At 44.8% G+C, this 18,883-nt stretch overlaps 9 non-coding genes and 28 pseudogenes across 9 annotated transcripts; all 37 read right to left on the reverse strand.

The window, feature by feature from the left end:
* Positions 1–1,378: 1,378 nt before the first annotated feature.
* Positions 1,379–1,497, reverse strand: LOC114913399 (5S ribosomal RNA; annotated as a pseudogene).
* A 247-nt stretch (positions 1,498–1,744) lies between these two features.
* Positions 1,745–1,863, reverse strand: LOC114913415 (5S ribosomal RNA; annotated as a pseudogene).
* Positions 1,864–2,477: 614 nt separating this feature from the next.
* Positions 2,478–2,596, reverse strand: LOC114913407 (5S ribosomal RNA). The gene has a single exon (XR_003799426.1). It is a non-coding gene; the product is annotated as a 5S ribosomal RNA (ribosomal RNA).
* A 612-nt stretch (positions 2,597–3,208) lies between these two features.
* On the reverse strand, positions 3,209–3,327 carry LOC114913406 (5S ribosomal RNA; annotated as a pseudogene).
* A 289-nt stretch (positions 3,328–3,616) lies between these two features.
* On the reverse strand, positions 3,617–3,735 carry LOC114913418 (5S ribosomal RNA). The gene has a single exon (XR_003799427.1). It is a non-coding gene; the product is annotated as a 5S ribosomal RNA (ribosomal RNA).
* Positions 3,736–4,979: 1,244 nt separating this feature from the next.
* Positions 4,980–5,098, reverse strand: LOC114913412 (5S ribosomal RNA; annotated as a pseudogene).
* A 246-nt stretch (positions 5,099–5,344) lies between these two features.
* On the reverse strand, positions 5,345–5,463 carry LOC140855060 (5S ribosomal RNA; annotated as a pseudogene).
* A 247-nt stretch (positions 5,464–5,710) lies between these two features.
* LOC140855057 (5S ribosomal RNA) lies at positions 5,711–5,829 on the reverse strand (annotated as a pseudogene).
* Positions 5,830–6,085: 256 nt separating this feature from the next.
* Positions 6,086–6,204, reverse strand: LOC114913420 (5S ribosomal RNA; annotated as a pseudogene).
* A 251-nt stretch (positions 6,205–6,455) lies between these two features.
* Positions 6,456–6,574, reverse strand: LOC114913401 (5S ribosomal RNA; annotated as a pseudogene).
* A 288-nt stretch (positions 6,575–6,862) lies between these two features.
* On the reverse strand, positions 6,863–6,981 carry LOC140855044 (5S ribosomal RNA; annotated as a pseudogene).
* A 248-nt stretch (positions 6,982–7,229) lies between these two features.
* On the reverse strand, positions 7,230–7,348 carry LOC114913397 (5S ribosomal RNA). Its single transcript, XR_003799424.1, has one exon. It is a non-coding gene; the product is annotated as a 5S ribosomal RNA (ribosomal RNA).
* A 246-nt stretch (positions 7,349–7,594) lies between these two features.
* Positions 7,595–7,713, reverse strand: LOC114913411 (5S ribosomal RNA; annotated as a pseudogene).
* A 289-nt stretch (positions 7,714–8,002) lies between these two features.
* LOC114913398 (5S ribosomal RNA) lies at positions 8,003–8,121 on the reverse strand. The gene has a single exon (XR_003799425.1). It is a non-coding gene; the product is annotated as a 5S ribosomal RNA (ribosomal RNA).
* A 249-nt stretch (positions 8,122–8,370) lies between these two features.
* LOC114913405 (5S ribosomal RNA) lies at positions 8,371–8,489 on the reverse strand (annotated as a pseudogene).
* Positions 8,490–8,737: 248 nt separating this feature from the next.
* LOC114913780 (5S ribosomal RNA) lies at positions 8,738–8,856 on the reverse strand (annotated as a pseudogene).
* Positions 8,857–9,796: 940 nt separating this feature from the next.
* On the reverse strand, positions 9,797–9,915 carry LOC114913781 (5S ribosomal RNA; annotated as a pseudogene).
* Positions 9,916–11,070: 1,155 nt separating this feature from the next.
* On the reverse strand, positions 11,071–11,188 carry LOC140855065 (5S ribosomal RNA; annotated as a pseudogene).
* Positions 11,189–11,436: 248 nt separating this feature from the next.
* Positions 11,437–11,555, reverse strand: LOC140855039 (5S ribosomal RNA; annotated as a pseudogene).
* A 248-nt stretch (positions 11,556–11,803) lies between these two features.
* On the reverse strand, positions 11,804–11,922 carry LOC140855020 (5S ribosomal RNA; annotated as a pseudogene).
* Positions 11,923–12,210: 288 nt separating this feature from the next.
* LOC140855082 (5S ribosomal RNA) lies at positions 12,211–12,329 on the reverse strand (annotated as a pseudogene).
* Positions 12,330–12,577: 248 nt separating this feature from the next.
* Positions 12,578–12,696, reverse strand: LOC140855155 (5S ribosomal RNA). The gene has a single exon (XR_012138186.1). It is a non-coding gene; the product is annotated as a 5S ribosomal RNA (ribosomal RNA).
* Positions 12,697–12,944: 248 nt separating this feature from the next.
* On the reverse strand, positions 12,945–13,063 carry LOC140855028 (5S ribosomal RNA; annotated as a pseudogene).
* A 287-nt stretch (positions 13,064–13,350) lies between these two features.
* LOC114913425 (5S ribosomal RNA) lies at positions 13,351–13,469 on the reverse strand (annotated as a pseudogene).
* Positions 13,470–14,035: 566 nt separating this feature from the next.
* LOC140855071 (5S ribosomal RNA) lies at positions 14,036–14,154 on the reverse strand. Its single transcript, XR_012138131.1, has one exon. It is a non-coding gene; the product is annotated as a 5S ribosomal RNA (ribosomal RNA).
* Positions 14,155–14,401: 247 nt separating this feature from the next.
* Positions 14,402–14,520, reverse strand: LOC140855043 (5S ribosomal RNA; annotated as a pseudogene).
* A 248-nt stretch (positions 14,521–14,768) lies between these two features.
* Positions 14,769–14,887, reverse strand: LOC140855027 (5S ribosomal RNA; annotated as a pseudogene).
* A 290-nt stretch (positions 14,888–15,177) lies between these two features.
* On the reverse strand, positions 15,178–15,295 carry LOC114912985 (5S ribosomal RNA; annotated as a pseudogene).
* A 248-nt stretch (positions 15,296–15,543) lies between these two features.
* LOC114913707 (5S ribosomal RNA) lies at positions 15,544–15,662 on the reverse strand. Its single transcript, XR_012138130.1, has one exon. It is a non-coding gene; the product is annotated as a 5S ribosomal RNA (ribosomal RNA).
* Positions 15,663–15,910: 248 nt separating this feature from the next.
* Positions 15,911–16,029, reverse strand: LOC114913711 (5S ribosomal RNA; annotated as a pseudogene).
* Positions 16,030–16,317: 288 nt separating this feature from the next.
* Positions 16,318–16,436, reverse strand: LOC140855067 (5S ribosomal RNA; annotated as a pseudogene).
* A 248-nt stretch (positions 16,437–16,684) lies between these two features.
* LOC114913713 (5S ribosomal RNA) lies at positions 16,685–16,803 on the reverse strand (annotated as a pseudogene).
* Positions 16,804–17,052: 249 nt separating this feature from the next.
* On the reverse strand, positions 17,053–17,171 carry LOC114913706 (5S ribosomal RNA; annotated as a pseudogene).
* A 289-nt stretch (positions 17,172–17,460) lies between these two features.
* On the reverse strand, positions 17,461–17,579 carry LOC140855052 (5S ribosomal RNA). The gene has a single exon (XR_012138128.1). It is a non-coding gene; the product is annotated as a 5S ribosomal RNA (ribosomal RNA).
* A 246-nt stretch (positions 17,580–17,825) lies between these two features.
* Positions 17,826–17,944, reverse strand: LOC140855013 (5S ribosomal RNA; annotated as a pseudogene).
* A 249-nt stretch (positions 17,945–18,193) lies between these two features.
* On the reverse strand, positions 18,194–18,312 carry LOC114913000 (5S ribosomal RNA; annotated as a pseudogene).
* Positions 18,313–18,601: 289 nt separating this feature from the next.
* Positions 18,602–18,720, reverse strand: LOC140855146 (5S ribosomal RNA). The gene has a single exon (XR_012138177.1). It is a non-coding gene; the product is annotated as a 5S ribosomal RNA (ribosomal RNA).
* Positions 18,721–18,883: the final 163 nt, after the last annotated feature.

Raw genomic sequence — 18,883 nt, forward strand, 5'->3', positions numbered from 1 at the left:
AGTCTGGCTCCCGTAGGAGTCCGGGCGGAGCTGCACTTGCTGATGGCGGTGGAGCCCGGCTCCCGTAGGAGTCCGGGCGGAGCTGCGCTGCAAACAAAGTTAAGGGTGAAGTCCAGCTCTGATAGAAGTCCGGATTGAGCTTACCAGCAGTTGATACTGAGAGCGGAGCCCGGCTCCCGTGGGAGTCCGGGCGGAGCTGTTCTGATGTTGGCGGCGAAGTCCGGCTCCCGTAGGAGTCCGGAGGGAGCTGCGCTGATGTCGTCGATGGAGCCCGACTCCCGTAGGAGTCCGGGCGGAGCTGCACTTGCTGATGGCGGTGGAGCCCGGCTCCCGTAGGAGTCTGGGCGGAGCTGCACTTGCTGATGGCGGTGGAGCCCGGCTCCCGTAGGAGTCCAGGCGGAGCTGCACTTGCTGATGGCGGTGGAGCCCGACTCCCGTAGGAGTCCGGGCGAAGCTGCACTTGCTGATGGCGGTGGAGCCCGGCTCCCGTAGGAGTCCGGGCGGAGCTGCACTTGCTGATGGCGGTGGAGCCTGGCTCCCGTAGGAGTCCGGGCGGAGCTGCGCTGCAAACAAAGTTAAGGGTGAAGTCCGGCTCTGATAGGAGTCCGGATTGAGCTTACCAGCAGTTGATACTGGGAGCGGAGCCCGACTCCCGTGGGAGTGCGGGCGGAGCTGTTCTGATGTTGGCGGCGAAGTCCGGCTCCCGTAGGAGTCCGGAGGGAGCTGCACTGATGTCGTCGGTGGAGCCCGGCTCCCATAGGAGTCCGGGCGGAGCTGCACTTGCTGATGGCGGTGGAGCCCGGCTCCCGTAGGAGTCTGGGGGGAGCTGCACTTGCTGATGGCGGTGGAGCCCGGCTCCCGTAGGAGTCCGGGCGGAGCTGCGCTACAAACAAAGTTAAGGGTGAAGTCCGGCTCTGATAGGAGTCTGGATTGAGCTTACCAGCAGTTGATACTGAGAGCGGAGCTCGGCTCCCGTGGGAGTCCGGGCGGAGCTGTTCTGATGTTGGCGGTGAAGTCCGGCTCCCGTAGGAGTCCGGAGGGAGCTGCGCTGATGTCGTCGGTGGAGCCCGGCTCCCGTAGGAGTCCGGGCAGAGCTGCACTTGCTGATGGTGGTGGAGCCCGGCTCCCGTAGGAGTCCGGGCGGAGCTGCACTTGCTGATGGTGGTGGAGCCCTGCTCCCGTAGGAGTCCGGGCGGAGCTGCACTTGCTGATGGCGGTGGAGCCCGGCTCCCGTAGGAGTCCGGGCGGAGCTGCACTTGCTGATGGCGGTGGAGCCCGGCTCCCGTAGGAGTCCGGGCGGAGCTGCACTTGCTGATGGCGGTTCCGCCGTGGGTTCCGGCTGTGGGTATTTTATACCCAACAAGGATGAAGATTAAAAGGAATGCAACAGGAGGACTTCCAAGGGGGTCATCCATCCTAGTACTACTCTCGTCCAAGCACGCTTAACTATGGAGTTCTGATGGGATCTAGTGCATTAGTGCTATAATGATCGCACCCATTATGATCTCTTCGAAATTCTTAGATATAACGTACCGACCATCGCATGCCATCAGGAACCCTTCCACATCCAGGCCTATAGGACACCAGATCCTTTAAGTGGATCCCTCGAGCCCGCATGGCAATGCCTATCTCCTGACTCAATTTTTTTTTAAGAGAAAATGTTACCTGTGGCAGAAGAAAGAGATCCCTACAAAAATTGTGAAAAAAAGTGTTGAATTAAAAATAAAATAGATGAAGATTAAAAAGGATGCAACACGAGGACTTTCGAGGGGTTCACCCATCCTAGTATTGCTCTCTCCCAAGCACACGTAACTGCAAAGTTCTGATGGGATCCGATGCAATAATGCTGGTATGATCGCACCCATCACGATCTTTTCGAAATTCGTTGATATAACGTTGCAGCCATTGTACGCCATCTGTAACCCTCCCACCGTCCTGGCCGATTGGGTACCGAACCCTTCAAGTGGGTCTCGCGATCGCGCATGGTACTGTTGGTGTCCATACTCAGTTTGTTTTGAGAGAAAATGTTACCTGTGGCAGAAGAAAGAGATCTCCACAAAAATTATGAAAAAAGGTCTTGAAATAAAAATAAAAAGGATGAAGATTAAAAGGGGTGCAACATGAGGACTTCCCAGGGGGTCACCAGTTCTGATAGGATCCAGTGCATTAGTGTTGGTATGATCGCACCCATCATGATCTCTTTGAAATTCATTGATATAATGTAACAGACATTGCACATCATCTGTGACCCTCCCACCATCCTGGTCTGCTGGGTACCAGACCCTTCAAGTGGGCCCGTGAGCCTGCACAGCACTGTAGGTCCCCAGACTCAGTTTTTTTTTTAGAGAGAACGTTAACCACAATAAAAGAAAGAGATCTCCATAAAAATTATTAAAAAATATTGAAATAAAAATAAAAAGTTAAAAAATTATGAAAAAAAATCTTGAAATAGAAATAAAAGAAGACGAAGATTAAAAGGGATGCAACACGAAGACTTCCCAGGGGGTCACCCATCCTAGTACTACTCTCGTCCAAGCACGGTTAACTACGGAGTTCTAATGGGATCCGATGAATTAGTACTGGCATGATCGCACCCATCATGATCTCTTCGAAATTCTTAGGTATAATGTAGCGGCCGTCGCATGCCATCAGCAACCCTCCCACGTCTAGGCCTGTAGTGCACCGGACCCTTCAAGCGGATCCCGTGAGCCCACACGTCACTGTCTGTCCCCAGACTCAATTTTTTTTTTTAAGAGAAAATGTTATCGATGGCAGAAGAAAGCGATCCCCACAAAAATTATGAAAAAAAGTGTTGAATTAAAAATAAAATAGATGAAGATTAAAAAAGATGCAACAAAGGACTTCCCAGAGGGTCACCCATCCCAACACTACTCTCGCCCAAACATGCTTAACTATGGAATTCTGATGGGATCCGATGAAGTAGTGCTAGTGTGATCACACCCATCATGAATTCTTTGAAATTCATTGATATAACATTGCATCCGTTGCACGCCATCCGTAACCCTCCCACCTCTTGGTGTGTTGGGTACCGAACCCTTCAAGTGGGTCCCGCGAGCCCGCAGGCGCTGTCGGTCTTCAGAATCAATTTTTTTTTAGAGAAAACTTTACTTGTGGCAGAAGAAAGAGATCTCCATAAAAATTATGAAAAAAAGTCTTGAAATAAAAATAAAAAGGATGAACATTAAAAGGAATGCAACATGAGGACTTCCCAGGGGGTCACCCATCCCATTACTACTGTCGCCCAAGCACGCTTGACTGCAGAGTTCTGATGGGATCCGGTGCATTAGTATTGGTATGATCGCACCCAACACAATATCTTTCAAATTCGTTGATAGAATGTAGCGACCGTTGTACGCCATCTGTAGCCCTCCCACCATCCAGGCCTGTAGGGTACCGGACCCTTCAAGTGGACTCGCGAGCCCGCACGGCACTGTAGGTCTCCAGACTTAGTTTTTTTTTAGAGAGAATGTTAACCACAGTAGAAAAAAAGAGATCTCCATAAAAATTACAGAAAAAAGTGTTGAAATAAAAATAAAAAGTATAAAAATTGCAAAAAAAAGTCTTGAAATAGAAATAAAAAGGACGAAGATTAAAATGGATGCAACACGAGGACTTCCAAGGGGGTCACCCATCCTAGTACTACTCTCGCCTAAGCATGCTTAACTATAGAGTTCTGATGGGATCCAATGCATTAGTGCCAGAATGATCGCACCCATTATGATCTCCTCAAAATTCTTAGATATAACATAGCGGCCGTCGCATGCCATCAGTAACCCTCCCACGTCTAGGCTTGTAGGACATCGGATCCTTCAAGTGGATCCCTCGAGCCCGCACGGCACTGCCTGTCTCCTGACTCAGTTTTTTTTTTAAGAGAAAATATTACCTATGGTAGAAGAAAGAGATCCACACAAAAAATATGAAAAAAAGTGTTGAATTAAAAATAAAATAGACAAAGATTAAAAAAAATGCTACTCTCGCCCAAGCACGCATAACTGCAGAGTTCTGATGGGATCCGATGCAATAATGCTGGTATGATTGCACCCATCATAATGTCTTCCAAATTCGTTGATATAACGTTGCGGCCATTGCACGCCATCTGTAACCCTCCCACTGTTCTGGCCCGTTGGGTATCGGACCCTTCAAGTGGGTCTCGTGAGCCCGCACGGTACTGTCGGACTCCAGACTCAGTTTTTTTTTGAGAGAAAATATTACCTACGGCAAAAGAAAGAGATCTCCATAAAAGTTATGAAAAAAAGGCTTGAAATAAAAATAAAAAGGATGAAGATTAAAAGGGATGCAAGACGAGGACTTCCCAGGGGGTCACCCATCTTAGTACTACTCTTGCTGCGGAGTTCTAATAGGATCCGGTGCATTAGTATTGGTATGATCACATCCATCACGATCTCTTCAAAATTTGTGGATATCACGTAGCGGCCGTTGCACGCCATCTGCAACGCTCCCACCATCCGGGCGTGCAGGATACTAATCCCTTCAAGTGGGCCCGCGATCCCGCACGACACTGTAGGTCTCTAGACTCAGTTTTTTTTTGAGAGAGAATGTTAACCGTGACAGAAGAAAGGGTCACCCATCCTAGTACTACTCTCACCCAAGCACGCTCGATTGCGGAGTTCTGATGGGATCCGATGCATTAGTGTTGGTATGATTGCATCCATCACGATCTCTTCAAAATTCGTGGATATAACATAGCTTCTGTTGCATGCCATCTATAACCCTCCCACCATCCAGGCCTGTAGGGTACCGGACCCTTCAAATGGGCCCGCCAGCCCGCACGGCACTGTAGGTCTCCAGACTTTATTTTTTTTAGAGAGAACGTTAACCATGGCAAAAGAAAGAGATCTCCATAAAAATTATGAAAAAAAGTGTTGAAATAAAAATAAAAAGTGTAAAATTTTGAAAAATAAGTCATGAAATAGAAATAAAAAGGATGAAGATTAAAAGGGATGCAACACGAGGACTTCCCAGGGGGTCACCCATCTTAGTCCTACTCTCACCCAAGCATACTTAACTACAAAGTTCTGATGGGATCCGGTGTATTAGTGTCGGCATGATCACACCCATCATGATCTCTTCAAAATTCTTAGATATAACGTAGCGGCTGTCGCACGCCATCAGTAACTCTCCCACATCCGGGCCTGTAGGGCACGGACCCTTTAAGTGGATCTCGCGAGGCCGCACGATACTACCTGTGTCCCGACTCAATTTATTTTTTTAAGAGAACGTTACCTACCATAGAAGAAAGAGATCCCCAAAAAAATTATGAAAAAAATATTGAATTAAAAAAAAAAATAGGTGAAGATTAAAAAGGATGCAACACGAGGACTTCCCAGGGGGTCACCCATACTAGCACTACTCTCGCGCAAGCACGCTAAACTATGGAGTTCTGAAGGGAACCGGTGCATTAGTGCTGGTGTGTTCGCACCCATCACCATTTCTTTGAAATTCATTGATATAACATTGCAGTCATTGCACGCCATTTGTAACCGTCCCATCGTCTTGGCCTGTTGGGTACCGAACCCTTCAAGTGGGTCCCACAAGCCCGCATGGCACCGTCGGTCTCCAGACTTAGTTTTTTTTTAGAGAAAATGTTACTTACGGCAAAAGAAAGAGATCTCCATAAAAATTATGAAAAAAAATCATAAAATAAAAATAAAAAGGATGAAGATTAAAAGGGGTGCAACATGAGGACTTCCTAGGGGGTCACCCATCCCAGTATGACTCTCGCCCAAGCATGCTCGACTGCGGAGTTTTGATGGGATCTGGTGCATTAGTGCTAGTATGATCGCACCCATCATGATCTCTTCGACATCTATAACTCTCCCATCGTCCAGGCCTGCAGGGTACCAGACCCTTCAAGTGGGCCCGCGAGCTCATACAGCACTGTAGGTCTCCAGACTCAGATTTTTTTTAAGAGAGAACGTTAACCATGGTAGAAGAAAGAGATCTTCATAAAAATTATAAAAAAAAGTATTGAAATAAATATAAAAAGTATAAAAATTTCAAAAAAAAAGTCTTGAAATAGAAATAAAAAGGACGAAGATTAAAAGGGATGCAACATGAGGACTTCCCAGGGGGTCACCCATCCTTGTCCTACTCTCGCCCAAGCATGCTTAACTGCGAAGTTTTGATGGGATCCGATGTATTAGTGCTGGCATGATCACACCCATCATGATCTATACGAAATTCTTAGATATAACATAGCGGCCGTCGCACGTCATTAGTAACCCTCCCATGTCCAGGCCTGTAGGGCACCGGACCCTTCAAGTGGATCCCGCGAGGCCACACGGCACTACCTATCTCCAGACTTAATTTATTTTTTTAAGAGAAAACGTTGCCTATGGTAGAAAAAAAAAATCTCCAAAAAAATTATGAAAAAAAAAGTCAGTAAATAAAAATAAAATGGACGAAGATTAAAAGGGGTACAACATGAGGACTTCCCAGGGGGTCACCCATCCCAATACGACTCTCGCCCAAGCACACTCGACTGCGGAGTTCAGATGAGATCCGGTACATTAGTGCTGGTATGATCGCACCCATCACGATCTCTTCCAAATTCATGGATATAACGTAGCTTCCGTTGCACGCCATCTGTAACCCGCCAACCGTCCAGGCCTGCGAGGTACCGGACCCTTTAGTGGGCCTGCGAGCCCGCACGGCACTGTAGGTCTCCAAACTCAATTTTTTTTCAGAGAGAATGTTAACCATGGTAGAAGAAAGAGATCTCCATAAAAATTTTAAAAAAAATTATTGAAATAAAAATAAAAAGCATAAAAATTATGAAAAAAAAGTCTTGAAATAGAAATAAAAAGGATGAAGATTAAAAGAAATGCAACACGAGGACTTCTCAGGGGGTCACCAATCCTAGTACTACTCTCTCCCAAGCATGCTTAACTACGGAGTTCTGATGGGATCCAATGTATTAGTGCTAGCATGAACGCACCCATCATGATCTCTTCACAATTCTTAGATATAACGTAGCGGCCGTTGCATGCCATCAGTAACCCTCCAACGTCCAGGCCTGTAGGGCACCAGACCCTTCAAGTGGATCCCGCAAGGCCGCACGGCACTGCCTATCCCAAGACTCAATTTATTTTTTTAAGAGAAAATGTTGCCTGCGGAAGAAGAAAGTGATCCTCATAAAAATTTGGAAAAAAGTGTTGAATTAAAAATAAAATAGATGAAGATTAAAAAAGATGCAACACGAAGACTTCTCTGGGGGTCACCCATCCTAGTACTACTCTCGCCCAAGCTTGCTTAACTGCGGAGTTCTGATGGGATCCGATGCACTAGTGCTGGTGTGATCGCACCCATCACCATCTCTTTGAATTTCATTGATATAACGTTGAGAACATTGCACGCCATCTATAACACTCCCACCATCCTAGCCTGTTGGGTCCCAGACCCTTCAAGTGGGTCCCGCGAGCCCGCACGGCACTGTCGGTCTCCAGACTTGATTTTTTTTCATAGAAAATGTTAACTACGGCATAAGAAAGAGATCTCCATAAAAATTATGAAAAAAATCTTAAAATAAAAATAAAAAGGACAAAGATTAGAAGGGGTGCAACACGAGGACTTCACAAGGGGTCACCCATCCCAGTACGACTTTGGCCCAAGCACGCTCGACTGTGGAGTTCTGATGGGATCTGGTGCATTAGGGCTGGTATGATCGCACCCATCATGATCACTTCAAAATTCATGGATATAACATTGCTTCCATTGCACGCCTTCTGTAACCCTCCCACCATCGAGGCCTGTAGGGTACCGGACCAGTCAAGTGGTCCCGCGAGCTCGCACGGCAATGTAGGTCTCCGAACTCTGTTTTTTTTCAGAGAGAACGTTAACCATGGCAGAAGAAAGAGACCTCCATAAAAATTATGGAAAAAAGTGTTGAAATAAAAATAAAAAGCATAAAAATTACGAAAAAAAAGTCTTGAAATAGAAATTAAAAGGACGAAGATTAAAAGGGATGCAACATGAGGACTTCCCAGGGGGTCACCCATCCTTGTACTACTCTCGCCCAAACATGCTTAACTACAGAGTTTTAATGGGATCTGGTGTATTAGTGCTGGCATGATCGCACCCATCATGATCTCTTTGAAATTCTTAGATATAATGTAGCGATCGTCGCACGCCATCAGTAACCCTCCCACGTCCAGGCCTGTAGGACACCGGACCCTTCAAATGGATCCCGCGAGGCCGCACGGCACTGTCTGTCACCAGACACAATTTATTTTTTTAAGAGAAAATATTTCCTGCGGTAGAAAAAAGGGATCCCCATAAAAAAATATAAAAAAAGTATTGAATTAAAAATAAAATAGACGAAGATTAAAAAGGATACAACACGAGGACTTCCCAGGGGGTCACCCATCCTAGTACTACTCTCGCCCAAGCATGTTTAATTGCGGAGTTCTGATGGGATCGGGTGCATTAGTATTGGTGTGATTGCACCCATCATGATCTCTTTGAATTCGTTGATATAACATTGCCATCGTTGTAAGCAATCTGTAACCCTCCCACCATCCTGGCCTCTTGGATATCGGACCCATCAAGTGGGTCCCGCGAGCCCGCACGGCACTGTCAGTCCCCAAACTCAATTTTTTTTTTAGGAAAAATGTTACCTGCAGTAGAAGAAAGAGACCTCCAAAAAAATTATGAAAAAAAAGCCTTAAAATAAAAATGAAAAGGATGAAGATTAAAAGGGGTGCAACAGGAGGAGTTCCCAGGGGGTCATCCATCCCTGTACGACTCTCGCCCAAGCACGCTCGACTGTGGAGTTCTGATGGGATCCGGTGCATTAGTGCTGGTATGATCGCACCCATCATGATCTCTTCGAAATTCATAGATATAACATAGCTTCCGTTGCACGCCATCCATAACCCTCCCACCGTCCGGGCCTGCAGGGTACCAGACTCATCAAGTGGGCTCGCGAGCCCGCACGTCACTATAGGTCTCCAGACTTAGTTTTTTTTTGATAGAGAACATTAACCATGGTAGAAGAAAGAGATCTCCATAAAAATTATGAAAAAAAATATTGAAATAAAAATAAAAGGCTTAAAAATTATGGAAAAAAAGGCTTGAAATAGAAATAAAAAGGACGAAGATTAAAAGGGATGCAACATGAGGTCCTCCCAGGGGTTCATCCATCTTAGAACTACTCTCGCCCAAGCATGCTTAACTACGAAGTTCTGATGGGATCTGACGTATTGGTGCTGGCATGATCTCCTCGAAATTCTTAGATATAACGTAGCGACCGTCGCACCCCATCAATAACCCTCCCACGTCCAGGCCTGTAGGGCACCGGACCTTTCATGTGCATCCCCATAAAAATTGTGGAAAAAAGTATTGAATTAAAAATAAAATAGACAAAGATTAAAAAAAATGCAACACGCCCATCCCAGTACAACTCTCACCCAAGCTCGTTCGACTGCGGAGTTTTGATGGGATCCGGTGCATTAGTGCTGGTATGATCACACCCATCACGATCTCTTCGAAATTCATGTATATAACGTAGCTTCAATTGCACGCCATCTGTAACCCTCCCACCATTCGGGCCTGTAGGGTATCGGACCCTTCATGCGAGCTCGTACGGCACTGTAGGTCTCCAGACCCAGTTTTTTTTTGAGAGAAAACGTTAACCTTGGCAGAAGAAAGAGATCTCTATAAAAATTGTAGAAGAAAGTGTTTGAATAAAAATAAAAAGCATAAAAATTACAAAAAAAAAATCTTGAAATAGAAATAAAAAGGATGAAGATTAAAAGGGATGCAACATGTGGACCTCGCTGGGGGTTACCCTTCCTAGTTCTACTCTCGATCAAGCATGCTTAACTACGGAGTTCTGATGGGATCCAATGTATTAGTGCTGGCATGATCGCACCCATCATGATCTCTTAGAAATTCTTAGATATAACGTAGCGGCCGTTGCATGCCATCAGTAAACCTCCCACGTCCAGGCCTGTAGGGCACTAGACCTATCAAGTGGATCCGGTGAGGCCGCACGGCACTGCCTGTCTCCAGACTCAATTTATTTTTTTAAGAATTGTGGAAAGTGATCCCCATAAAAATTATGAAAAAAAGTGTTGAATTAAAAATAAAATAGATGAAGATTAAAAAAGATGCAACACGAGGACTTCCCAGGGGTAGATATAACGTAGCGGCCGTTGCATGCCATCAGTAAACCTCCCACGTCCAGGCCTGTAGGGCACTAGACCTATCAAGTGGATCCCGCGAGGCCGCACGGCACTGCCTGTCTCCAGACTCAATTTATTTTTTTAAGAATTGTGGAAAGTGATCCCCATAAAAATTATGGAAAAAAGTGTTGAATTAAAAATAAAATAGATGAAGATTAAAAAAGATGCAACAAGAGGACTTCCCAGGGGTTCACCCATCCTAATATTACTCTCGTCCAAGCACGCTTAACTATAGAGTTCTGAAGAGGTTCGGTGCATTAGTACTAGAGGGATTACCATCTCTTTGAAATTTGTTGATATAATGTTGTGGCCATTGCACACCATCTGTAACCCTCCCACCGTCCTAGCCTGTTGGGTACCGGACCCTTCAAGTGGGTCCCACGAGCATGCACGGCACTGTCGGGTTTCAGACTTAGTTTTTTTTTATAGAAAATGTTACCTGTGGCAGAAGAAAGAGACCTCCATAAAAATTATGAAAAAAAAGTCTTAAAATAAAAATAAAAAGGATGAAGATTAAAAGGGGTGCAACACAAGGACTTCCCAGGGGGTCACCCATCCAAGTATAACTCTCGCTCAGGCACGATCGACTACGGAGTTCTGATGGGATCCGATGCATTACCCTCCCACCGACCAGGACTGTAGGGTACCGAACACTTCATGTGCGCCCGCGAGCCCGCACGGCACTATAGGTCTCCAGATAGTTTTTTTTAAGGGAGAACGTTAATCATGGCAGAAGAAAGAGATCTCCATAAAAATTATGAAAAAAAGTGTTGAAATAAAATAAAAGGCAAAAAAATTTAGGAAAAAAGTCTTGAAAAAGAAATAAAAAGGATGAAGATTAAAAAGGATGCAACATGAGGACTTCTGAGGGGTCACCCATCCTTGTACTACTCTCGCCCAAGCATGCTTGACTACGGAGTTCTGATGGGATCGGGTGTATTAGTACTGGCATGATAGCACCCATCATGATCTCTTCAAAATTCTTAGGTATAACGTAGCGGCCGTCGCACGCCATCAGTAACCCTCCCACGCCCAGGCCTGTAGGGTACCGGACTCTTCAAGTGGATACCGCATGGCCGCACAGCACTGTCAGTCTATAGACTCAATTTATTTTTTTAAGAAAAATGTTACCCACGATAGAAGAAAGAGATTTCCATAAAAATTATAAAAAAAAGTGTTGAATTAAAAATAAAATAGATAAAGATTAAAAAGGAGGCAACATGAGGACTTCCCAAGGGGTCACCCATCCTAGTACTACTCTCGCCCAAGCATGCTTAACTGTGGAGTTCAGATGAGATTCTTTGCATTAGTGCCGGTGTGATCACATCCATCACAATCTGTTCTAAACTCATTGATATAACATTGCGGCCATTGCACGCCATCTGTAACCTGCCCACCGTCCGGGCCAGCTGGGTACCGAACCCTTCAAGTGGGTCCCACGAGCCCGCATGGCACTGTCGGTCTCCAGACTCAGTTTTTTTTGAGAGAAAATGTTGCTTGCGGTAGAAGAATGAGATCTCCATAAAAATTATGAAAAAAAAGTCTTGAAATAAAAATAAAAAGGATGAAGATTAAAAGGGGTGCAACACAAGGACTTCCCAAGGGGTCACCCAACCTAGTGCGACTCGCGCCCAAGCACACATGACTGCAGAATTCTGATGGGATCCGGTGCATCTGTGCTGGTATGATCACACCCATCATGATCTCTTCGAAATTCATGGATATAACGAAGCTTCCACTGCACATCATCTGTAACGCTCCCACCATCCAGGGCTGTAGGGTACCGGACCCTTCAAGTGGGCCCGTGAGCCCGCACGGCACTGTAGGTCTCCAGACTCTTTTTTTTTTAAGAGAGAATGTTAACCATGGCTGAAGAAAGAGATCCCCATAAAAATTATGAAAAAAAGTGTTGAAATAAAAATAAAAAGCATAAAAATTATGAAAAAAAGTCTTGAAATAGAAATAAAAAGGATGAAGATTAAAAGGGATGCAACATGAGGACTTCCTAGGGGGTCACCCATCCTAGTACTACTCTCGCGCAAGTAATCTTAACAACGGAGTTCTGATGGGATCTGATGTATTAGTGTTGGCATGATCACACCCATCATGATCTTTTCGAAATTCTTAGGTATAACGTAGCAGCCGTCGCACGCCATCAGTAACCCTCCCACGCCCAGGCATGTAGGGTACCGGACCCTTCAAGTGGATCCCGTGTGGCTGCACGGCACTGTCTGTCTCCAAACTCAATTTATTTTTTTAAGAGAAAATATTACCTACGGTAGAAGAAAGAGATCCCCATAAAAATTATGGAAAAAAATGTTGAAATAAAAATAAAATAGATGAAATTAAAATGGATGCAACACGAGAACTTCCTAGGGGGTCACCCATCCTAGTACTACTCTCGCTCAAGCACGCTTAACTGTGGAGTTCAGATGAGATCCTTTGCATTAGTGCCGGTGCGGTCGCATCCATCACAATTTGTTCTAAACTCATTGATATAACATTACGACCATTGCACGCCATCTGTAACCCGCCCACCGTCCGGGCCAGCTGGGTACCGAACCCTTCAAGTGGGTCCCACTAGCCCGCATGGCACTGTCGGTCTCCAGACTCAATTTTTTTTGAGAGAAAATGTTGCTTGCGGCAGAAGAATGAGATCTCCATAAAAATTATGAAAAAAAAGTCTTGAAATAAAAATAAAAAGGTTGAAGATTAAAAGGGGTGCAACACAAGGACTTCCCAAGGGGTCACCCAACCTAGTGCGACTCGCGCCCAAGCACGCATGACTGCAGAATTCTGATGGGATCCGGTGCATTTGTGCTGGTATGATCACACCCATCATGGTCTCTTCGAAATTCATGGATATAATGAAGCTTCCATTGCACGTCATCTGTAACGCTCCCACCATCCAGGGCTGTATGGTACCGGACCCTTCAAGTGGGCCCGTGAGCCCGCACGGCACTGTAGGTCTCCAGACTCTTTTTTTTTAAGAGAGAATGTTAACCATGGCTGAAGAAAGAGATCCCCAAAAAAATTACGAAAAAAAATATTAAAATAAAAATAAAAAGCATAAAAATTATGAAAAAAAGTCTTGAAATAGAAATAAAAAAGATGAAGATTAAAAGGGATGCAACATGAGGACTTCCTAGGGGGTCACCCATCCTAGTACTACTCTCGTGCAAGTATTCTTAACTATGGAGTTCTGATGGGATCCGATGTATTAGTGTTGGCATGATCACACCCATCATGATCTTTTCGAAATTCTTAGGTATAACGTAGCAGCCGTCGCACGCCATCAGTAACCCTCCCATGCCCAGGCATGTAGGGTACCGGACCCTTCAAGTGGATCCCGTGTGGCTGCACGGCACTGTCTGTCTCCAGACTCAATTTATTTTTTTAAGAGAAAACATTACCTGCGGCAGAAGAAAGAGATCCCATTCCAGTATGACTTGCACCCAAGCACGCTCGACTGCAGAGTTCTGATGGGATCCGGTGCATTAGTGCTAGCATGATCACACCCATCATGATCTCTTCAAAATTTATGGATATAACGTAGCTTCCGTTGCATGCCATCTGTAATCCTCCCACCGACCAGGACTATAGGGTACCGAACACTTCAAGTGGGCCCGCGAGCTCGCACGGTACTATAGGTCTCCAGACTCAGTTTTTTTTTGAGAGAGAACGTTAACCATGGCAAAAGAAAGAGATCTCCATAAAAATTATGAAAAAAAGTATTGAAATAAAAATAAAAAGCATAAAAATTATGAAAAAAAATCTTGAAATAGAAATAAAAAGGACAAAGATTAAAATGGATGCAACATGAGGACTTCCCAGGGGGTCACCCATCTTAGTACTACTCTCGCCCAAGCATGCTTGACTACGGAGTTCTGATGGGATCCGGTGTATTAGTGCTGGCATGATAGCACCCAACATGATCTCTTCGAAATTCTTAGGTATAACGTAGTGGCCGTCGCACGCCATCAGTAACCCTCCCATGCCCAAGCCTGAGGGTACCGGACCCTTCAAGTGGATCCCGCATTGCCGCACGACACTATCTGTCTACAGACTCAATTTATTTTTTTAAGAAAAAATGTTACCCGTGATAGAAGAAAGAGATCCCCATAAAAATTATGAAAAAAATATTGAATTAAAAATAAAATAGACGAAGATTAAAAAGGAGGCAACATACGAACTTTCCAGAGGGTCACCCATCCTAGTACTACTCTCGCCCAAGCACGCTTAACTACGAAGTTCTGATGGGATCCAATGCATTAGTGTTAGTGTGATCGCATCCATCATGATTTGTTAGAAATTCATTGATATTACGTTACGATCGTTGCACGCCATCTGTAACCCTCTCACCGTTTGGGCCTGTTGGGTACCGAACTCTTTAAGTGGGTCCCGCGAGCCCGCATGGCATTGTCGGTCTCCAGACTCAGTTTTTTTTGTAGAGAAAACGTTGCCTGCGGCAGAAGAAAGAGATCTCCATAAAAATTATGAAAAAAAGTCTTGAAATAAAAATAAAAATGATGAAGATTAAAAGGGGTGCAACACGAGGACTTCTCAGTGGGTCACCCATCCCAGTACGACTCGCACCCAAGCACGCTCGACTGCAGAGTTCTGATGGGATCCAATGCATTTGTGCTAGTATGATCGCACCCATCACGATCTCTTCGAAATTCATGGATATAATGTAGCTTCCGTTGCACACCATCTGTAACCCTCCAACCGTCCAGGGCTGCAGGGTACCGGATCCTTCTAGTGGGCCCACGAGCCCGCACGGCACTGTAGGTCTTCAGACTCAATTTTTTTTTGAGAGAGAACGTTAACCATGGCAGAAGAAAGAGATCTCCATAAAAATTATGAAAAAAAGTATTGAAATAAAAATAAAAAGCATAAAAATTATGAAAAAAAAGTCTTGAAATAAAAATAAAAATGACGAAGATTAAAAGGGATGCAACATGAGGACTTCCCAGGGGTTCACCCATCCTAGTACTACTCTCGCCCAAGCATTTTAACTACAGAGTTCTGATGGGATTCGGTGTATTAGTGCTGGCATGATCGCACCCATCATGATCTCTTCGAAATTCTTAGGTATAACGTAGTGGCCGTCGCACACCATCAGTAACCCTCCCACGCCCAGGCATGTAGGGTACCGGACCCTTCAAGTGGATCCCATGTGGCTGCACGACACTGTCTGTCTCCAGACTCAATTTATTTTTTTAAGAGAAAACATTACCTGCGGCAGAAGAAAGAGATCTCCATAAAAATTATGGAAAAAAATATTGAATTAAAAATAAAATAGATGAAATTAAAATGGATGCAACACGAGAACTTTCCATGGGGTCACCCATCCTAGTACTACTCTCGCCCAAGCAAGCTTAACTGTAGAGTTCTGATGGGATCTGGTGCATTAGTACTGGTGTGATCGCAGCCATCATGATTTGTTCAAAATTTGTTGATATAATGTTGCGGCCATTGCACGCCATCTATAACCCTCCCACCGTCCTGGCCAGTTGGATACCGGACCCTTCAAGTGGGTCTTTCGAGCCCGCACTGTGCTGTCGGACTCCAGACTCAGTTTTTTTTTTAGAGAAAATGTTAGCTGCGGCAGAAGAAAGAGATCTCCATAAAAATTATGAAAAAAAATCTTGAAATAAAAATAAAAAGTATGAAGATTAAAAGGGATGCAACACGAGGACTTTCAAGGGGGTCACCCATTCCAGTATGACTCGCACCCAAGCACGCTCGACTGCGGAGTTCTTATGGGATCCGGTGCATTAGTGCTGGTATGATCACACCCGTCATGATCTCTTTGAAATTTATGGATATAACGTAGCTTCCGTTGCCCGCCATCTGTAACCCTCCCACCGACCAGGACTGTAGGGGACCGAACCCTTCAAGTGGGCCCGCGAGCCAGCACGGCACTATAGGTCTCGAGACTCAGTTTTTTTTTTTAGAGAGAACATTCACCATGGCAGAAGAAAGAGATCTCTATAAAAATTATGAAAAAATATTGAAATTAAAATAAAATACATAAAAATTATGAAAAAAAATTTTGAAAAAGAAATAAAAAGGACGAAGATTAAAAGGAATGCAACATGAGGACTTTCCAGAGGGTCACCAATCCTAGTACTACTCTCACCCAAGCATGCTTGACTATGGAGTTCTGATGGGATCTGGTGTATTAGTGCTGGCATGATATCACCCATCATGATCTCTTTGAAATTCTTAGGTATAGCGTAGCGGTCTTCGCATGCCATCAGTAACCCTCCCACGCCCAGGCCTGAGGGTACTGGACCCTTCAAGTGGATCCCGCGTGGCCGCACGGCACTGTCTGTCTCCAGACTCAATTTATTTTTTAAAAAAAAAATATTACCCATGATAGAAGAAAGAGATCTCCATAAAAATTATGAAGAAAAGTGTTGAATTAAAAATAAAATAGACGAAGATTAAAAAGGAGGCAACACGAGGACTTCCCAAGGGGTCACCCATCCTAGTACTACTCCCACCCTAGCATGCTTAACTGTGGAGTTCAGATGAGATCCGTTGCATTAGTGCTGGTGTTAGCACTTCCATTATGGTTTGTTCGAAATTCGTTGATATATTGTTGCGGCCATTGCACGCCATCAGTAACCCACCCACCGTCCGGGCCTGTTGGGTACCGAACCCTTCAAGTGGGTCCCGCGAGCCCGCACGGCACTTTCAATCTCTAGACTCAATTTTTTTTTGAGAGAAAACGTTGCCTGTGGCAGAAGAAAGAGATCTCCATAAAAATTATGAAAAAAAAATCTTAAAATGAAAATAAAAAGGACTAAGATTAAAAGGGGTGCAACACGAGGACTTTCAAGGGGGTCACCCATTCCAGTACGACTTGCGCCCAAGCACGCTCGACTGCAAAGTTCTGATGGGATCCGGTGTATTAGTGCTAGCATGATTGCACCCATCATGATCTCTTCGAAATTCATGGATATAACGTAGCTTCCGTTGCATGCCATCTGTAACCCTCCCACCGACCAGGACTATAGGGTACCGAACACTTCAAGTGGGCCCGCGAGCCCGCACGGCACTATAGGTCTCCAGACTCAGTTTTTTTTTGAGAGAGAACGTTAACCATGGCAAAAAAAGGAGATCACCATAAAAATTATGAAAAAAAGTATTGAAATAAAAATAAAAAGCATAAAAATTACGAAAAAAAATCTTGAAATAGAAATAAAAAGGACGAAGGTTAAAAGGGATGCAACATGAGGACTTCTCAGGGGGTCACCCATCCAAGTACTACTCTCGCCCAAGCATGCTTGACTACGGAGTTCTGATGGGATCCGGTGTATTAGTGCTGGCATGATAGCACCCATCATGATCTCTTCAAATTCTTAGGTATAACGTAGTGGCCGTCGCACGCCATCAGTAACCATCCCATGCCCAGGCCTGAGGGTACCGGACCCTTCAAGTGGATCCCGTGTTGCCACACGACACTGTTTTTCTACAGACTCAATTTATTTTTTTAAGAAAAAATGTTACCCGTGACAGAAGAAAGAGATCTCCATAAAAATTATGAAAAAAGTGTTGAATTAAAAATAAAATAGATGAAGATTAAAAAGGAGGCAACACACGGACTTTCCAGAGGGTCATCCATCCTAGTACTACTCTCGCCCAAGCACGCTTAACTACGAAGTTCTGATGGGATCCAATGCATTAGTGCTAGTGTGATCGCATCCATCATGATTTATTCGAAATTCATTGATATAACGTTGCGGCCGTTGCACGCCATCTGTAACCCTCTCACCGTCTGGGCCTGTTGGGTACCGAACTCTTCAAGTGGGTCCTGCGAGCCCACATAGCATTGTCGGTCTCCAGACTCAGTTTTTTTTTTTAGAGAAAACGTTGCCTGCGGCAGAAGAAAGAGATCTTCATAAAAATTATGAAAAAAAGTCTTGAAATAAAAATAAAAGTGACGAAGATTAAAAGGGGTGCAACACGAGGACTTCTCAATGGGTCACCCATCCCAGTACGACTCGCGCCCAAGCACGCTCGACTGCGGAGTTCTGATGGGATCCAATGCATTTGTGTTGGTATGATCGCACCCATCATGATCTCTTCAAAATTCATGGATATAATGTAGCTTCCGTTGCACACCATCTGTAACCCTCCCACCATCCAGGGCTGCAGGGTACCGGATCCTTCTAGTGGGCCCACGAGCCCGCACGGCACTGTAGGTCTCCAGACTCAGTTTTTTTTTGAGAGAGAACGTTAACCATGGCAGAAGAAAGAGATCTCCATAAAAATTATGAAAAAAAGTATTAAAATAAAAATAAAAAGCATAAAAATTATGAAAAAAAGTCTTGAAATAAAAATAAAAATGACGAAGATTAAAAGGGATGCAACATGAGGACTTCACAGGGGGTCACCCATCCTAGTACTACTCTCGCCCAAGCATTTTTAACTACAGAGTTCTGATGGAATCTAGTGTATTAGTGCTGGCATGATCGCACCCATCATGATCTCTTCAAAATTCTTAGGTATAACGTAGCGGCCGTCGCACACCATCCGTAACCCTCCCACACCCAGGCATGTAGGGTATCGGACCCTTCAAGTGGATCCCACGTGGCCGCACGGCACTATCTGTCCCCAGACTCAATTTATTTTTTTAAGAAAAA

Source organism: Elaeis guineensis, chromosome 1, assembly GCF_000442705.2.
Source record: "Elaeis guineensis isolate ETL-2024a chromosome 1, EG11, whole genome shotgun sequence".
In the NCBI taxonomy this organism is placed as follows: Eukaryota; Viridiplantae; Streptophyta; class Magnoliopsida; order Arecales; family Arecaceae; genus Elaeis; species Elaeis guineensis.